Raw genomic sequence first — 20,444 nt, 5'->3', positions numbered from 1 at the left:
GTAGAGCCCTGTTTTAACCAGCGCTACCTCTGTGTATAAGGTTTTCCCTAGTAGTGTGTCGTGGTGGGGACTGCACCATGGGGACGGCCCGCTCTGTTTGGCCAGCGGTACGGGCGGTTGCCGTTGCTTGGGGAAGTCGTGGTGGGTCGGCTCATCGTGAGCCCCTAGCTTTGGCGAAATCGAGCAGGTTCTGGATAGTGGCACGTCATTCATCCATCCGCTCGGCTATGGGTGGAAACCTTAGCAGCAACTGAGCTTGTGTAACACCCCGGATGTAATTTACCTTATCTGTACTCCAACTCTTGCCGTTTCCGGCACTAAGTTATTTTATTTCCTCGTTGTCGGGTTTTTGTCTCCGTGTGTTGTTGTCTTTCTCATGCATCTCATAGCATGTCATCATGTGCATTGCATTCGCATACGTGTTCGTCTCATGCATCCAAGCATTTTCCCCGTTGTCCGTTTTGCATTCCGGCACTCCTATGTCACCCGGTGCCCCTTTCTACCTCATTTCGTGTGTGGGTGTTAAACATTTCTGGATTTGACCAAGACTTGCCATGCGGCCTGGGTTTACTACCGGTAGACCGCCTGTCAAGTTTTGCGCCATTTGGACTTCGTTTGATACTCCAACGGTCAACCGAGGGACCGAAAAGGCCTCGTGTGTGTTGCAACCCAACACCCTTCCATTTTGGACCAAAACCCACCAAAAACCCCTCCATCACCTAGAGCGTCCGATCACGATCGCGTGGCCGAAAACCGCACTCCATTTGGAGCTTCCTAGCTCCCTCTACGCCTATATATAGATCCCCTCTCGAAATCACGTGTCTTCTTCCCCCGAAACCCTAGAAATCTCCTTCTTCGCACCGGACATGTCCGTTCCGGCCGGACGTCGAGCCGCCGCCGCCATGGACCAGTAGCGCGCCGCCACCTGTCCCCGCTGACGCCAGGCCCGCGCGGCCAAACACCGGCCCTCCCCGCGACCAACCGGGCCGCCGCCTCACGCCGGCGACCCACCGCCTCTCTCCTCCGCGCGCCGCCCGAGCCTACCGGCGCCGCCCAGCCGCTCGTCCACGGCGCCGTCTCCGCCGCCCTCCGCCGTCGACTCCGCCGCCGGTCACCGCTCAGCCCGCGCCGCCCTGTGCCGGCGTCGACTCCGCAGCACCGCGCCTTCGCCGCCCCGGCCAGATCCGGTCGAGGGAGGACCGGATCTGGCGTTTTCCGTTACTCCGGCGGCTCCCGGTGCTCTCCGGCAAGAGATCCGGCCGCCTCGGTTTGCGCGCCGGACGAACCCTAGATCTGGGGTTGACCTTTTCCCTTCCTCCCTCATATTTTTTTGCATACTTTGCCATGCCATAACTCTGCATCCGTAGCTCCGATTTGTGCGTGTAGCATATCAAAATGTTCGTCTCGACGAGTACATCATTTCATATCATTGCATCATTTTCATTCGAGCTCATCTTGATGCCTGAAATGCTGTTGGAAGAGGGCTATGTGATGAATTTGTCAGATCTGTTTCAGCAAATAGCTTTTTGTCATTTTTGCCATGATTAATGTGTGCATGCTATGATCCCGAGCTCTACATGTGTTTTGTTATATGCCATGTCATCTTTACAGGGGTGCTTGCCATATAATTTTGTGATATTTGTGGTGACTAGCACAAGCTTGCAAAGTAGCGTAATCGTTAATGTTGATTTCAGGGACTTAGAATTTCACTAAGTCCTTGTTCTGTTTTTGTTGTTATGCCATATGTTCATGTTATTTGCTAGTGATCTGTGCCTCTTTTGAGGATGATCAGTAAGGATGTTTTGTTAACATTGTCGTGCTCTATCCATCCGTGTCTTTGTTTGCATTTATGGAGCACCCTCACCTTGTTGGAACACCGTTGTATGGATAAGGTCATGAAAATTCCTCTCCCCTCACCTTGAGGCTTTTCTACTGAATATCATGTCATGGTTATCATGCTCTGCTTGTCCTTGGGAGGGATATACCCCTGAAATATCTGATAATCATATTTTCCTTTCCATTACTTGGTTTACCCTTTCTAGTGATCATTATGATCTAAGCAGTATTAATTCCCTGCTTATGTAGACCCCTCGTGTACAATTCTGTCAGTAAGACCCTGTGACTTTTGTTGATGACATTCCGGTAACCACCGATGGACGAGAACTTTGCCTATAGGCCCGCCTCGTTTCAACGAGCAGGAAAATGGTTCTCTTCGCCCCTCGCCCTTGGTACTGATATTGTTGCCGACATTACTGATAGGCTATCCTCTAACATACCTTCCTTACATGATCATGCAAGACGTCATCGCCCTTCCTACTTTTAACCACATGGTGGGCCCATAACCCACAGTTCCACATGATCGAAACCTGACTCTCCTGTACACCCCCTATTCCCAAGGTTATTCCTCGCGCGTGGCCTCGTATGTAATTCATGGGCCACCGTCCTAGTGATCTATTTTGGAAACAGATGCAATATTCAATCTCGTTGCTTTGGACCCCTTTCGCGTGTTGTTTCAGGCATCGAACGATTGCCTACCCGTTTGAAACTTCTCGTGGTACCTTCTTACTTTACTCTCGATATTTTCTTAAGTATCTATTCGAGAGTTACTTCTACCACATTCTCTCAGTTATCTGCTAGGTAGTTGACCTTGAAGGTCCGTTCTTCAGTAGTTACCCCTTATCATTATCGTAAGTACGATGGAGTTCCTGAAGAAAGGACGACAACCTCATCATGATGCATTGATGCATAGGACTGAAGACATCAGCGCTATGATGAAGACATCAGCGCTATGGATCGACCACTTCGAGAAGAGCAACCAAGACCGAGAAGAATCGTTAGAATTTCGTAACCTATTCTTCCCCCTTACTCCCCTCCTAAATCTCGGGACGAGATTTCTTGTAGTGGAGGAGAATTGTGACGCCCGGATAATCAAGCTACAGTAACCTCTGCTAATGATGCCTCGTCACCACTCTTACTATTGTAAACCTCGCGATGATTCAATCCCATTCGAATTCAAATTTCAAAATCAAAGCAAACAATAAAAGTTTTTCAAAATTTAAAACAAAAGTGTTCGGGAGATGCCATATTTTACATAGGTCAATATGGTGTAATAAACACAATTTTATAAACTGACTAAGTATTTTAAAATAAATAAAGACAGAAAAGGAAAATAAATAAAAGAAAGAAACTAACAAAACAAAAAAAAAGAAGAAAGAGGGAACCCCCTCCCACGGCCTACTGGCCCAGTTGGCCGGCCCATTCGGGCGCAGGCCCAACCGGCCTCCCCCCCTCCCCTTATCCATTCCCCCCCAAACCCTAACCCACCGTCCACCACTCCCGTCCCCGATCCCCCCCTCACTCCCTCTCGCCCCCTGGATCTGGGCGGCGCCCATCCCGTCGCCTCGCACGACCCCCCCACTCCTCCCGATCGAGACCCCCACTCCCTCTAGTTCTCCAGCGACACCGAGCACCCTGCGCCCGATCCCTTGCCGCGCTGGAGCCCCACCTCGCCGGCGAGCCCGCGCCCGAGGACCGCGCCTCCGCCCTACAGCACCTCGCCGCCGTTCGCCGGACGCGACCCCGACGCCTCCCCGAGTCCGCTGCCATTTCCCTACGACTCCGCGGTGAGGCCCTTGGCCTCTTCCCTTTCCATCTGTCCCGACGAACTTACCGCCAGCGCGACGGCACTCACGTCCCCATGGCTGCATCGCACCCCCCGGTCCTCCTCCTTCACATGCCTCGCACCTCATCGCGGCGGCCCTCGCCTCGCCTCCCCTGCGCCGCTCGCTCGCCCGCTATGGCGCCATCCGCGCCCGCTGGACATCGTCGCGCTCACCGCCCGGTCTACAGACGCGCACCCCCCCGCCCCTCCTAGCTCGTCTTCGACCTCGTTCCCCCGTTCCGGCGGCGACCTTGGCTGCCCGCGCGCGCCCAGCACCCATCGTCGTCGCGCCCTACGCGAGCCACGACTGTGCCTACGCGCGTGCCTCGCCTGCTGCTGCCGCCAATTGACGCTGCCGCTGCCTCCTTCCTTCGCGCTCCACCGCTGCATGATGCTGCTGTTGCTGCCTCGCTGCTAGGCGATGCCGCTCTCCCGCCGCGGCACCGCATCGACGCCGCCCCCTTTTTGTTGTGACCACGAACCGCCGTGAACGTCGCCGGCCTCCTCTGTGAGGCTGGGCATGTGAGGCCTCGCATGGGTCGATGACAAGTGGGCCCCAGCCCAGAACGTTGTTTAAAAAAAATCAATTAATTAAAATTTAAAATTAAATGAATAAAAAAATAATTAAGTAAATAATAATTAAAATAATTATTTTGTTAATTAAATGAATTAACTTAATTAATCCTGATAATTAACCTGCTAATTACCTAATTAGTCAATTAGTCAACACTGTCAGAAACTGACATGTGGGTCCCCTGCCTAGTTGACCAGTCAATAGTTGACCTGGTCAACGGGGTCCACTGTCAGCCTCTGGTGGCCCTGCTGTGTGCACTCTGCTGGGTGCACATAGCAATTTCACTTTTTTTTAATTAATAATAATTTCAGAATAGTGTTTAAAACTTTGAAAAATCATATCTTTTAATCCGTAGCTCGGATGAAAAAACTTTGTACATGAAAGTTGCTCGGAACGACGAGACGATTCCGGATACGCAACCCGTTCGTCCGCCACGCAACCCTAGCATAGAGAACGCGTAACTTTCCCCCTCCGGCTCCTCTTCCCGAAAACGCGAAACACCGGGGATAATTTCCCGGATGTTCCCCCCTTCACCGGTACCACCTCGTACCGTGTTAGGGCACCCCTAGCACCGATACTTCTCATGTCATGCATCGCTATGCATCTGTTTGCTTAAATATTTATTGTTCTTTCCCCTCTTCTCTCGCTAGACACCGAGACCGACGCCGCTACTGGTGCCCCGACCGACTACGCTGTTGACGACCCCTCTCTCTTGGCAGAGCAACCAGGCAAGCCCCCCCCCCCCTTTGATCACCAGATATCGCCTACTCTTCTCTATACTGCTTGCATTAGAGTAGGGTAGCATGTTACTGCTTCCCGTAGGGTAGCATGTTACTGCTTCCCGTTAATCCTATACTGATGCATAGCCTGTCCTTGCTACTACTGTTGTTACCTTACCTGCAATCCTAATGCTTAGTATAGGATGCTAGTTTATCATCAGTGGCCCTACATCCTTGTCCGTCTGCCATGCTATACTATCGGGCCGTGATCACTCGGGAGTTAATCACGGGTATATACTATATACTTTATACATGATACATGTGGTGACTAAAGACGGGTCGGCTTGAGGAGCACCCGCGAGTGGATCTTTGAGGCGGAGCGACAGGGCAGGTTCCGACCACCTAGGAGAGAGGTGGGCCTGGCCCTGGTCGACGTTCGCGGATACTTAACACGCTTAACGAGATCTGGATATTTAATCTAAGTCTGGCCATTTGGTCTATACGCACTAACCATCTACGCGGGAGTAGTTATGGGTATCCCGGCGTCGTGGTATCAGCCGAAGCCTTCGTGACGTCAGCGAGTGAGTGGCGCGCGCGGGATTGGACTGGAACGCCATTAGGCTAGGTCTGCTTTCGGCCGCGTACGCAACGTGCAGGTGTGCAAAGGGCGATGGGCCCAGACCCCTGCGCCATAGGATTTAGACCGGCGTGCTGACCTCTCTGTTGTGCCTAGGTAGGGCTGCGACGTGTTGATCTTCCGAGGCCGGGCATGACCCAGGAAAGTGTGTCCGGCCAAATGGGATCGAGCGTGTTGGGGAATGTGGTGCACCCCTGCAGGGAAGTTAATCTATTCGAATAGCCGTGATCTTCGGTAACAGGACGACTTGGAGTTGTACCTTGACCTTATGACAACTAGAACCGGATACTTAATAAAACACACCCTTCCAAGTGCCAGATACAACCGGTGATCGCTCTCTCACAGGGCGACGAGGGGAGGATCATCCGTTAGGATTATGCTATGCGATGATACTTGGAGGACTCCAGTCTACTCTCTTCTGCATGCTGCAAGATGGAGGTGTCCAGAAGCGTAGTCTTCGACAGGATTAGCTATCCCCCCCTCTTATTCTGGCTTTCTGCAGTTCAGTCCACCGATATGGCCCTTTTCATTTACCCCTGCATATGTAGTGTAGCTCCTTGCTTGCGAGTACTTTGGATGAGTACTCACGGTTGCTTTCTCCCTCTTTTCCCCTATCCCTTCTACCTGGTTGTCGCAACCAGATGTTGGAGCCCAGGAGCCAGACGCCACCATCGACGACGACTCCTACTACACCGGAGGTGCCTACTACTACGTGCTGCCCGCTGACGACGACCAGGAGTAGTTAGGAGGATCCCAGGCAGGAGGCCTGCACCTCTTTCGATCTGTATCCCAGTTTGTGCTAGCCTTCTTAAGGCAAACTTGTTTAACTTATGTCTGTACTCAGATATTGTTGCTTCCGCTGACTCGTCTATGATCGAGCTCTTGTATTCGAGCCCTCGAGGCCCCTGGCTTGTAATATGATGCTTGTATGACTTATTTTATTTGTAGAGTTGTGTTGTGATATCTTCCCGTGAGTCCCTGATCTTGATCGTACACGTTTGCGTGTATGATTAGTGTACGATTGAATCGGGGGCGTCACAGTGGGCCCTGAGAACGAGATATGTGCAGCTCCTATCGGGATTTGTCGGCACATTCAGGCGGTGTTGCTGGACTTGTTTTACCATTGTCGAGGATGTCTTGTAACCGGGATGCCGAGTCTGATTGGATTGTCTTGGGAGAAGGAATATCCTTCGTTGACCGTGAGAGCTTGTGATGGGCTAAGTTGGGACTCCCCTGCAGGGATTTGAACTTTCGAAAGCCATGCCCGCGGATATGGGCAGATGGGAATTTGTTAATGTCCGGTTGTAGATAACTTGAAACTTAACTTAATTTAAAATGCACCAACCGCGTGTGTAACCGTGATGGTCTCTTCTCGGCAGAGTCCGGGAAGTGAACACGGTGTTGGAGTAATGCTTGACGTAGGTTATTCTAGGATCACTTCTTGATCATAGTTGTTCGACCGTGCTTTTGCCTCCTCTTCTCGCTCTCTTTTGCGAATAGGTTAGCCACCATATATGCTAGACGCTTGCTGCAGCTCCACATCATACCTTGTCTTACCTATAAGCTTAAATAGTCTTGATCGTGAGGGTGCGAGATTGCTGAGTCCCCGTGACTCACAGATTACTTCCAAACCAGATGCAGGGACCGATGATACTGTTCCAAACGATGCGCTTGAGCTCAACTGGGAGTTCGATGAATACTCTCGCCGTTACTATGTGTGTTTCCCAGATGATCAGTAGTGGTGCCAGTTGGGGCGATCGGGGACCGTGTCGCATGTGGGGGTTGATCTTTATTTTGGTACCGTAGTCGGACCATGAGTGTATTGGATGATTGTAATGTTATTCATGTATTTGTGTGACGTGGCGAGTGTAAGCCAACTATGTATCCTTTCCCCTTTTATCTATTTACATGGGTTGTTGTGAAGATTACCTTACTTGCGACATTGCTTTCAATGCGGTTATGCCTCTAAGTCGTGCTTCGACACGTAGGAGATATAGCCGCATCGAGGGCGTTACAAGTTGGTAATCAGAGCCTTCCCCGACCTTAGGAGCCCCCTACTTGATCGAATCGCTGGTGTTGTTGAGTCTAGAAAAATGTTTTGAGTCATTTAGGAATTATATATCGGAGAGTTAGGAATTATTTTTACTCCCCAGTCCCTTCATCGCTCTGGTGAGGCATCCTGACGTAGAGTCTTGACTCTTCTCTTCTCAAATTTCACTAAAAAAATTTAGGATCACGCGGGTATCTTGGGATCGTTCCGATCGATTTGTGACGAGAACATTGTTCTTGGTGCCTCCTGTCATTTAGGGGTTGTGGCAGTGTCCCGGGGAGTTGAGCTCCGAGGTGTTGTCGTCACAATTTTATCGTTGAGATTCTGGAATACCTGAGTTTCGCCGACATCGAAAATCTCTTTTATGCAGTTGTTGGTGAGATAACCTCGACGCCACCCAGTACTGGGGCGGGAGTTCGGGATTATTGCCATAACTTGTATAACGAATGCTTTTCGAAGGTTGAGGTAGATGATTTCCGAAGGTTTCTCGGTTATGTGTTGAAGGATGGATACAGCTGGATGTAGGATTTGCTAGATTTGGGTGAGATATTATGCTTCCCCTATATCTCCAACACCTGATTGCATAACCGGAAAGGTTCGGGAGTTTCATAGGCGGGAATTCTTGTAGCTCTAGTTCTTCTTCCGCGGATATTTGGTTTGGGATTGGGTAATCCTCACCAAGTATTCATTCTTGTCCGTACCTTGTTGGTTTTATTCTTCTACCTCAATACTAAGTGGCTTCTCAACTTATGGAAATGTGACCATTTCAATTGGAATGCATTCGTTCATTTGGTTCAGATGTGAAGACTTTATGTTGCAATTTCAACCTGTTTGCTTCAGCTTCAATATTTGTCTGTCAAGATGCTAACGGATGTCACCCTATTCAGGATGGCTCCTCCAACGCGCACGACTCCGAATCTTGATCCGCCACCACCACCTCCGGAGGCATGGCAAGCTGTGATGGCCGCTACCAATGCAAACACGCAGCTGATCATGCAACTTCTTCAAGAGCGCAACCAAGAGAACCAGGGCCATGGCAACAATCAGAATCAGTTTGCTACACTCAACCAGTTCCTTGCTAACCAGCCAAAGACCTTCAGCAATTGTGTTGAGGCAACAGACGCTGATGATTGGCTCGTGGACATATGCAAGCATTTCGAGTGCAGTAACATCAGGCCTGAGGACTTTGTCAAGTTCGCCTCCTTCCAACTCAAAGACCAAGCCACAGAATGGTTTCAGTAGTACAAAGATTCTAGAGGAGGCCGTGTGATTACCTGGGATGAATTCCGTCAAGACTTCAAAGCTCATCATATTCCTCAGAGTGTGGTTGAAAGCAAGCGTGAGGAATTCCGCAACCTGAAGCAAGGCACTATGTCTATTTACCAGTACAACATCATGTTTTAGAAGCTCGCCCGTTTTGCTAAGCAAGACGTCCCTAACGAGAAGAGCATGATATCCCAGTTCAGGGGTGGTCTCAGAGAAGAACTCCAGCTAGCTCTCGTCCTCTTTGAGCCCAAGAAGTACGATGAGTTTTACAACATGGCAATGAAGCAAGAGACTGCTCAACTGAAGTGCGATGCTTCCAAGAAGCGAGTCAGAGATGCTACTCCTTCTTCCTCAACTCAAGTGGCTAAGCAGCAAAAGTATTGGCTTCCTCCTCCTTTGTTCCGTCAGCCTTATCAGCAGAAGAGCAAAGATGGCAGTGGATCTTCCCCCCCCCCCCACCCTGGCTTTCAGAACAAGAATTCGTCTCAAGCTCCAAGATCAAGTGCTCCGTACCACCGTCCCCTTTCGGAGGTCACGTGCAACAAGTGCCAACAGAAGGGTCACTATGCCAACAAATGCTTCAATCAGAGGCGCCTTCCTCCTCCTCCTCCTGTGAGATCGGCAAGTACAACTGTGGTCAAGCATAACCCCAAACACGCCAAGGTCAACTTGATGAATGCAGCTCAGGCAGAGGACTCGTCAGATGTCATCATGGGTAACCTTCCTATTAACGATGTTCCTGCAAAAGTCTTTTTTGATACTGGTGCATCGCATTGTTTCATGTCAAAGCCATTTTTTTCCAAGAATGAATTCGTTTGTTCTCATTTGGGCAAACAAATGGATATCGTTTCTCCTGGCAAACGCTTGAGTGCAAGTTTGGGGGTTCCAGATGTTACTATCACGTTGGGCGATTACAAGTTTCTTTCTTCTCCAATGGTCCTTGGTAACTCGGATATTGATCTTATTCTTGGAATGGATTGGCTTTCTAAGCACAAGGCTCAGCTTGATTGTGCTGCCAGGCAGATTCAATTGACTCATTCGTCTGAGGATGTAATTGTCTTTGCCGCAAGGGATGATACCATTCGTCTGTTTTCCCTGAATGAGAAGGGTGAACTGGATGCCATCTCTCAAATTCCAGTCGTTTGCGAATATCAGGACGTCTTTCCAGAAGAGCTTCCAGGAATGCCTCCGCACCGGCCAGTTGAATTTGTCATCGATCTTGAGCCTGGCACGGAACCTGTTTGCAAACGTCCTTACAAGCTTGGACCTGAAGAGTTGAAGGAGCGCGGTTATGGGCAGATGGGAATTTGTTAATGTCCGGTTGTAGATAACTTGAAACTTAACTTAATTTAAAATGCACCAACCGCATGTGTAACCGTGATGGTCTCTTCTCGGCGGAGTCCGGGAAGTGAACACGGTGTTGGAGTAATGCTTGACGTAGGTTATTCTAGGATCACTTCTTGATCATAGTTGTTCGACCGTGCTTTTGCCTTCTCTCCTCGCTCTCTTTTGCGAATAGGTTAGCCACCATATATGCTAGACGCTTGCTGCAGCTCCACGTCATACCTTGTCTTACCTATAAGCTTAAATAGTCTTGATCGCGAGGGTGCGAGATTGCTGAGTCCCCGTGACTCACAGATTACTTCCAAACCAGATGCAGGGACCGAAGATACCGTTCCAGACGATGCGCTTGAGCTCAAGTGGGAGTTCGATGAAGACTCTCGCCGTTACTATGTTTCTTTCCCAGATGATCAGTAGTGGTGCCCAGTTGCGGCGATCGGGGACCGTGTCGCATGTGGGGATTGATCTTTATTTTGGTACTGTAGTCGGACCATGAGTGTATTGGATGATTGTAATGTTATTCATGTATTTGTGTGACGTGGCGAGTGTAAGCCAACTATGTATCCTTTCCCCTTTTATCTATTTACATGGGTTGTTGTGAAGATTACCTTACTTGCGACATTGCTTTCAATGCGGTTATGCCTCTAAGTCGTGCTTCGACACGTAGGAGATATAGCCGCATTGAGGGCGTTACAGCTTGCGCCATAGCCTTCGTGGCGGTGCTTAGCATGGATGTCGATGACGTAGGCCGCACCATTGCCTGGATCCTGATGGCGATGGTGGTGGTGCTGTGTCCACGTAGTTGTGGGGCGACCGTCTGGGCAGCGGGGTCATGCGGCGGGTGGTGCTCGAGGGTCAGCAGCTCCGCCATGTGCAGAAGTTTGGTCAACTCGTCCAGGAGGAGACACATGGGCCGCGGTCGCTCCCGCGGCGGGGGCGGCTGGAGGGCGATGGCTCACCCCGGACCGAGCGTTGTTGCTGCGGCTGTGCCCGTCAGCGGAGAGGGCGCGGACAGAGCGACCCCCTCGCCCACACCTTGCAGAGCGCGACCGCCGGGGCGTTGTTGATGTTGTTCTCCTCCGACATCTCCAGCCCCCGTGTTGGCCGCAGGGGGAGTGGCGATGGTGCCAGCTGCTCCAACCATGCCCCCAGCAGCGTTCACATCTTTGCTCGCCTCTGCATCCTCCGAAGCGCCCGAGGCTATCGGCGGCAGAGCCTTCGAGGTGGATGGATGGGACGAAGGGCTGGACTTCTTCTTCTTAGGCGCCATGGTCGAGGGCACCGTCGAAGACGAAGATGGTGATGAAGATGACGCGCTGCGCACAATTTCAGGTCCGCGCAAGCGAGACCCCTACCTGGCGCGCCAAAGATGTCGCGGGATATCCATGGCCACCTATGGGACCAGGAGGCCCCTTGCTGTTTCGGTAGGGGGACGTTAGTTGCACAAAGAGTAGACCAGCGCACGGCAGCACGGCAGAGAGCACAAAAGCAATTTACCCAGGTTCGAGCCACCACGAGGCATCATGACCTACTCCTGCTTTGGTGGAATCTGGATAATGAAACCAGTACACTTGCCCGGCAGGGGTCGCCATATGGTAGCAGCGACTACGCGCGTATGGGGTGCGACTTCCTCAACTTTCCAACCCCTCCTACGGGTGCCGTGGGCCTCCTTTTATAGATTAATTAAGGGGTCACCACAATGGAAAAGTGGTCATTATCCACTGATATGATAGCGAATAGTGCTATCATACCTAACTCTGCGGACTGACAGGGTGCATTAAATGCACCGCTTAATGTCACATCACTGGTTGCTCGGCAAGGCTTGCTGGGCTATCTCGTCAGCTCCGCGCTTGTTCTATTGACACGTAGTAGAGAGGGTGTCATCTATATGTTCGTTCTGAAGGAAACGACCGCCATGTGGAGAATGGTTCCCACTTAATCACCTTGCACCGATTGACGACATGGGTCGCGCTTGAGTGGTTGGTGGGGTGGTTTTGCCTCCGCGAGCCCTCGCAGACCCTGCTAGGGCGCCTTGGTTGCTTGCTTCTGGCGGTGGCCTTGCCCCTTGCCGGGCTCGCCTGCCCGACAAGGGAGACCCTTCTCTTGCCGATATACTGCTCCTCTGGCTTGATCTTGATCCCTCTGAGATGCATGTTGGTTCTTCAAATCTCTTGGTTCTTCAGTCTCTGACTCCGGCTCATGCTTAAATTCTGTTCTAGAGCCTGTGCACAGTCTGGGCAATGGACCCAGGGTCTGTTGCACCGACACCGAGTGTTAGAATGCGAGATTTACTAAACCATGTGCAAGGTCTCTGTTGGAAAAGGCAGTGCCTAGGCGGCGCTTAGGCATGCCTAGGCGCTAGGCAGTGGCTAAACGTCTCACCTAGGGCATAAATGAAGGTCTAGGCAAGGCAATCAAGGAATTGCCTACCCAAGCACGAAATCATGCCACATACTGCACTGATATGCCAAACGAGTTATATTCCAATGGAAGTAGATGGTAATTAACTTATTTATATACCCTAAACTAATATCAACACCCATATAATAATCATAAATACACTATGAGTAAAAACTATATTACCGCCTAGGCGCCTAGGGCGCTTAGGCATCGCCTAGGCACTAGGCGAAGGCCAACCGCCTCGCTTATGCCTACCACTTTTTCCAACCTTGTGCAAGGTAATGAGTTGGGTGCGGAATGGATTGATCACCATGCCGACTTACTCTTATTATTCGCTCTTGCTATGTGGGATGGTAAATCTAGAGTGATGTGCCTATAATTGAGAGACGATGATGTTAAGCCTAAAACATAGAATGGTAGCACGTTCGACCCTTGTATAAGGCAACCATTGCCAATAGTAGGTTATATAGTGAGTACGAACCAAGACCATTTTCTGTAGGAACCCCCGAAGGAAGTATTCTTGATGACCACCATGAGAGAATCGATGTGTTTAGTATTAGCACAAGAACTGTGAGCCATGAAGTTTCAGTATATGGAAGACCGCTCTTTTGATAAGGGATTCGGAATTTCAAGGGATTGCAAGACATATGTGTGAAGGATTTCATCGAAGGAGTAAGATTATTGATGACCGATGACTTTTATTCCAAGGGTGGTAGTACTCCACACTCTCGGATGAATAATGGATATTCAAGGATACCCTGACCCTAGCCTTTTCTTTCTAGCCTCTTCAAATCTCGAGGACGAGATTCATTTTACGGGTGGTAAATTTGTAACATCCCAAAATTCTATATTTTGGAATGTTAATTATTTAAGTAGGATTAATTAAAACTTGCTTTTGTTGTTTGTTCTTAGCTAAATTTGACCAGGATTCGAAACTTTTGGAGTTTAAATGAACAATAAATGAGAGGGAATAAAGGACTTTCCCAATTATTCATTTGGTGCTTATTTTGGGTTTATTGAATATTCAAATGAGAGGGAATAATATGACATCCCGAATATTCCTTTTGATCTTGTTTTGAACTTTGAGAATATTCAAAAGTGTTTCAACTTGGATACGAGAGAGGATGATATGACTTCCTCCATAATTAAATTGGAAAATGATCAAACATTCTTCATGTTGGAACTTTTTAGAATTTAAAACAATTCCCAACAAAAAAATCATAAGAGAGAAGGTAAATATGACTCCTTCAATATAAAAATAGTTGGAAATGTTTTTAAATGTTGTTTGAGTATTTTTTTGTGTCTTCAAAAACATTTCGGGAGTTATTTATAAGCCCTACATTTATTTTAGGGAATAGTTATAAATCCCAAAGAAAGTTATACAATAGTATATGTATTATATATATGTATTTTGGAGTGTAAAAATGTTCACTATGCTCTATATAACTATATTTATTTTCGTGGGGGTTCTGTTATTCCTAGAAAATGTTTTCGGTCATTTCTTTGGAGCCAAAACAGTTTTCTGTCAGTTTGTAAATAGAGAAATCTAAACCTACTCGGGCAACAGCCCAGCAGCAGTCTCCAACGCAGCAGCAGCAGTTTTGGCCCAGCGCCTAAGCCAACCGAGGCCCAACATCACAGCAACCAACCCGCGCCAGTTTTGTTTTTCTTTCCTTCTCCTTCCTCTGTGTCACTGACGGACCTGGCCCACTACTCATCTTCTACCTCCGCTCGGCCTCCCTCCCCATCACGACAGCACCTCAACAACCAAAACAAATCCATGATCCGCGCAATCCCGAACCCCCTCGACAAAATCCGTTGAAACAGATCGAATCCCTTGGCTCCCCTCGATTGATTCCCATCCTCACCTCGCGGAACCGAGCTCCAAATCGAGATCCTCGACTTGGTGGATCTCCGCTGCCCGAAGCTCCTCCAACGAAGAATTTCACCGCTGCCAGTAAGCCTCGATCCTCACCGAGACTTCCCATGTACTCACGCACCACTCCCCCCTTGGTTTTGCCCAGGACCGCATCAAATCGAGCTCCCGACGATTTCCGATCTCCGCTGCCCAAAGCTCCCGCCGCCTTTGAAACTCTCCGCCACCAAAGGTCCCCCACGATCGTCTACTACTCCTTCTCTTCCCTCCCTCTGCTCCGCGTCGCCTTGACCCACTTTCCCCTTGAGCAGAGCACCGGATCGAGAACACGCATCAAGAACTAAAGCTCTAGAACCCGCCCGAATTCGTGCGCATCACCACCACCGCCCGATGAAGAAATCGCCGTTGCCGTCTACACCAGAGGCACTGCCATATCATGCCTCACCGCACGTCATCTCTGCATCTCTGGAGAAGCCCCGCTGCCTACACTCGAACCCCTCCGCCTTCTTCCCCTGCTTCCGGTGAGCACGCGCGCGCAAACCCCCTTCTGCCAATCCTAGCGCGACAAATGGCCACATCTATAGTAGCCGCAACAGCTCAAACTCTGTTTTGACAGATTTTCAACCCAATTTCGTTTAGCTATATCTAGTGATCCGTATATCCAAATCGAGTGATTCTTTTTCCTACATGATCACAATGACCTCTACTATCCTGTAGAGTAAATATTTCGTTTGTTCAAACTTTTCAAATTTGAGCAATTCAAATTTGAATTCAAAACTTCATTTGATCATATCAGGTGAACCGTGACACCTTTCCAACCGATTCTTTTTGCCTACGAACACTTGTACCAAACACTTGCTGCTCATATCCCATACACTCAATATTCGAATATTCTTTTACCTATTTTGAATTAAATTTAATTCAAACTTTGCTCCACTATAACTTGGATTGTGGTGCTCTTATTTAATTCTTTCTTTTCTCAAATGAACACATATATCATATGCTTTCTGCTCAACAACATGTTTGTTCCATATAATTTTGAGCCTATTCCATATTGTCTCAAATATAATCCTATATAGAAATCCTTCCATATCTATTAACTCTTTCGAGTTCATTTCCTTCACCATGTCACCTTATAGCACCATGCACACCTATATTATATATTAAGCCTATATGTATTATTTTTGTTTAACCTTGCCATATTTGTTTTGTTGTTCTTTTGATTCTTCTATATGGAATGGTTATTTATCTGGATTCTGTATTTACGATGGATTTCTCGAAGCTTGATGAGTAGCATTATCAGGATTGTGAGTGCGACAATCTTCATCAAACTTACAGGCAAGTTACACCTTGATCATACTTCAACCTATTATTTTTCTATGCATGTAGTTATGTATATATATCCAATTACTATACTATGCATTGTTGTAGGATAATTATGGTAGCATGTTATTTCTATTGAGATGCATTTAGTATGGCCTTATTGTAGAATGTGGTAGTGTATTCTTGCTATGCTATGTAGACGGGGATTGGTTCGTGTATTCATCGAGATTATGTGAGGACTACATATAATATAACTTGAGTAAAAACATAATATATAATTCACCTCTGGACGGACAGGGTTGCATCATGGTTTCTTGTTCCCTTTCTAAGGGCATGGACCATGGCTAAGTGCGCCCGAACGGTATTGCTGGGTGGTTTCAAGAACATCATGGTTTATACCCTCTGAATGTAAGTCGGTGACGTCCAGGCTCAAAAATATTAGACAGACTTAGTGACTAGTAGCTTCCATGTACAACCACTGGCTAATATGGGCTCTGTCTTAGTTGATTAGATGTGGAGACCTTACCCAGATGTGCCAGCAGATGTAGTTATGATAGTTGGGATGGGCGTCCTGTGGGACTAGGCGACTGCTTCTGAAAGACTGTGTCTCAATCTTTGGGTTGAGTCCAGTGGGTAAAGTGTACAAACCTCTGGAGAGAGTGTATAAACTAATCATGATTAGCCATGTCCCCGGTTATGGACAAATTTGAGTGACTATGCCATTACAGTTGTTGGATGATCTTGACAGATGAACTTTAATAAAAAAATTAAGTGGGAAACTTAATAATTGGGATAGGCCGGAATTGGAGCTCCCAATTCAGCCATATGTATTTAACTAAAGCAAGACATAATTAAAATTTGACTATTATATTATGTAGTTATCAGGGAAAACTAGCTTTCTGCAAAACAACCACTACATTATCCTCTTGATATACCATGCATATATAAGTTGGTCTGTTATATCATTTCCCTATGTGACTTGCCAATACATTCAAAGTATTGACCCTTCGTGGCTGCAACATTTCATGTTGCTGATTTTATACGACGAGTGAGTGATATGATGTAGGGTTACTATCGGGGATATACCCCGCGGTATGACCCAGCCGGAAATATAACCCGATTGACACTTGGCGATTCACTGGTGACCCGCCCTGACCAGACGGTTTACATGCAACCCGCCTGAACATTATGACTCACTAGTAACCCGACGGGCGGGACAGACGGATGACAAGGCCCAAGACCCAGAAGGCCGGTTTATGTTAATGGTGGGCCGGTTTAAGAGGAAAGGTGTGAGGAATATTTTCCTTACACGGAGTCAAGACCCGGACTTGTATTCGGTTAGTATTAGAAGGTAGACTAGTCCTAATCCTAATAGGACTCTACATGTAACCCGCCCCTCTAACTTATATAAGGAGGGGCAAGGCTCCCCAAGAGGGACAAGCAATAAGAAACAATCTCTAGGGCTAGACTGTAACGCCCCGTATGTAACTTGCCATATTTGTATTCCAACTCTTTCCGTTTTCGGCTCTAAGTTATGATATTCCCTCGTGGTTGGGTTTTGTCTTCGTTTTGCTTTTTGTCCATGTCATGCATCTCATATCATGTCATCATGTGCATCGTATTTGCATATGTGTTTGTCTCATGCATCCAAGCTTTTTCCCCGTTGTCCGTTTTGTGATCCGACACTCCTATGTCCTCCGGCGTCCCCTTTTGCCTCTTTTCGTGTGCGAGTGTTCAACGCTCTCGGATTGGACCGAGACTTGCCAAGCGGCCTTGATATACCAATGGTAGACCGCCTGTCAAGTTTCGTACCATTTGGACTTCGTTTGATACTCCAATGGATAACCGAGGAACCGTAAAGGCCTCGTGTGTGTTAAAGCCCAACACCCCTCCAAAGTGGCCCAAAATCCATATAAACCCCCTCCATCCTCTCGGTCGTTTGATCACGATCGCATGGCCGAAAACCGCACCTCGTTTGGACTCCCTACCTCCCTCTACCTATATAAAACCCCTCTCCCCCGAAATTTCGGGAAAAAACCACCCCTAACCCTAGCAAATCGCCCATCTCTGCCGCCGGACACGTCCGGTTCCCGCCGGACAAACCGCGCCGCCGCCACCTCGGCACCAATCAGGGCGCGCCATGTGTCCTGCAGCCGCCTCCCTCCGCCGTGGCCCGCCGGGCCGGATCAGGCCCGAGCTCCCCCCCCCCCCGTTGTTCGCCGCCCTGGCCACCGCGTGTCGCTCCGCCGCCCGCTCGCCTCTGCCGTGGTGCACCGCCGCCCCGCGCCCGCCGCCGACCGCACCGCCCCGCTGCCACGCTCGCCAGCGCCGCTCGCCGCCCCCAGCCTCGCCGCGCCGCCGCCCGCCTTGGCCGCCGCCTCCCGCGCTGGCTGCGCCGCACCCCGTGTCGCCGGATGCCGCCTCCGCCGCTCCTCCTCGTCACCGTCTCGAGCTCCGGCCATCTTCGTCGTCTTCGGCGAGATCCGTTTGATCAAGACGAGATCCACCGGTCCCTCCATCCAAACACACCGCCCCAATCCCATATCTCCTCATGTAATGCCCTCGATGCGTCTATATCTCCTACGTGTCGAAGCACGACTTAGAGGCATAACCGCATTGAAAGCAATGTCGCAAGTGAGGTAATCTTCACAACAACCCATGTAAATAATTAAAGGGGAAAAGATACATAGTTGGCTTACACTCACCACGTCACACAAATACATGAATGAGATTACATTCATCCAATACACTCATGGTCCGACTACGGTACTAAAATAAAGATAAACCCCCAAATGCGACAAAGTCCCCGATCGCCCCAACTGGGCACCACTACTGATCATCTGGGAAAGACACATAGTAACGACGAGAGTCTTCATCAAACTCCCACTTGAGCTCAAGCGCATCGTCTGGAGCGGTATCATCGGTCCCTGCATCTGGTTTAGGAAGGAATATGTGAGTCATGGGGACTCAGCAATCTCACACCCTCGCGATCAAGACTATTTAAGCTTATAGGTAAGGCAAGGTATGATGTGGAGCTGCAGCAAGTGACTAGCATATATGGTGGCTAACATATGCGCAAAAGAGAGCGAGAAGAGAAGGCAAAAGCACGGTCGAACAACTATGATCAAGAAGTGATCCTAGAACAACCTACGTCAAGCATTACTCCAACACCGTGTTCACTTCCCGGACTCCGCCGAGAAAAGACCATCACGGTAACACACGCGGTTGGTGTATTTTAATTAAGTTAAGTTTCAAGTTATCTACAAACGGACATTAACAAATTCCCATCTGCCCATAACCGCGGCAACGGCTTTCGAAAGTTCGAATCCCTGTAGGGGAGTCCCAACTTAGCCCATCACAAGCTCTCATGGTCAACGAAGGATATTCCTTCTCCCGAGACATTCCGATCAGACTCGGCATCCCGGTTACAAGACATCCTCGACAATGGTAAAACAAGTCCAGCAACACCGCCCGAATGTGCCGACAAATCCAGATAGGAGCTGCACATATCTCGTTCTCAGGGCACACTCAGATTGTCCAAACTTCCGGTAGGCCAGCCCAGAGTTGCCCCTGGTGGCCACCGACGGCTAACGAGGTGGACCAACACTCAGAGGAGCACTGGCCCGGAGGGGTTTAAATAAGATGACCCTTGGGCTCCGAAAACCCAAGGGAAAAAGAGGCTAGGTGGCAAATGGTAAAACCAAGGTTGGGCATTGCTGGAGAAGTTCTATTCAAGGTGAACTGTCAAGGGGTTCCCAGTATTACCCAACCGCGTAAGGAACGCAAAATCCAGGAACATAACACCGATACGACGGAAACTAGGGCGGCAAGAGTGGAACAAAACACTAGGCATAAGGCCGAGCCTTCCACCCTTTACCAAGTATATAGATGCATTAAGATAACAAAATAATATGGTGATATCCCAACCATAAACATGTTCCAAAAAGGAACGATCTCCAATCTTCACCTGCAACTAGCAACGCTATAAGAGGGGCTGAGCAAAGCGGTAACATAGCCAAACAACGGTTTGCTAGGACATGGTGGGTTAGAGGTTTGACATGGCAATTTGGGAGGCATGATAAGCAAGTAGTAGGTATCGTAGCATAGGCATAGCAAAAGAGCGAGCATCTAGCAAGGAAAGATAGAAGTGATTTCGAGGGTATGGTCATCTTGCCTGCAAAGTACTCAGAGTTGCCTTGATCCTCGTAAGCGAACTCAACGGGCTCCTCGTTCACGAACTCGTCTCCCGGCTCTACCCAAACAAGAACAACAAGCAAAAGGATCACAATCAACCACGTGCAATGCTCAAGCAACATGATGCAAACATGGTATGCTATGCGGGATGCGATATGTGATGCATATGCAAGATTTGCGAAAGAATGATTGAACCTGGCCTCAACATGGAAATCCAAGAGTGCCACTGGAAAGGTGAGGTGATTTCGGTTGAAATCGATATAAAGATCACCGGAATCGGATGCACGGTTTGGAAATGGCAAGCGAAACAAATATGGCACCGGTCTGCGATAAACATCAAGTAGCCATCTAAATGCATCAAGATAAATATACTACAGCACTCAAACATGACAACAAAATACAT

Source organism: Triticum urartu, chromosome 2 (assembly GCF_003073215.2).
Source record: "Triticum urartu cultivar G1812 chromosome 2, Tu2.1, whole genome shotgun sequence".
In the NCBI taxonomy this organism is placed as follows: domain Eukaryota; kingdom Viridiplantae; phylum Streptophyta; class Magnoliopsida; order Poales; family Poaceae; genus Triticum; species Triticum urartu.
The sequence above is the reverse complement of the archived record's forward strand: the minus strand, read 5'-3'. Positions refer to the sequence as shown.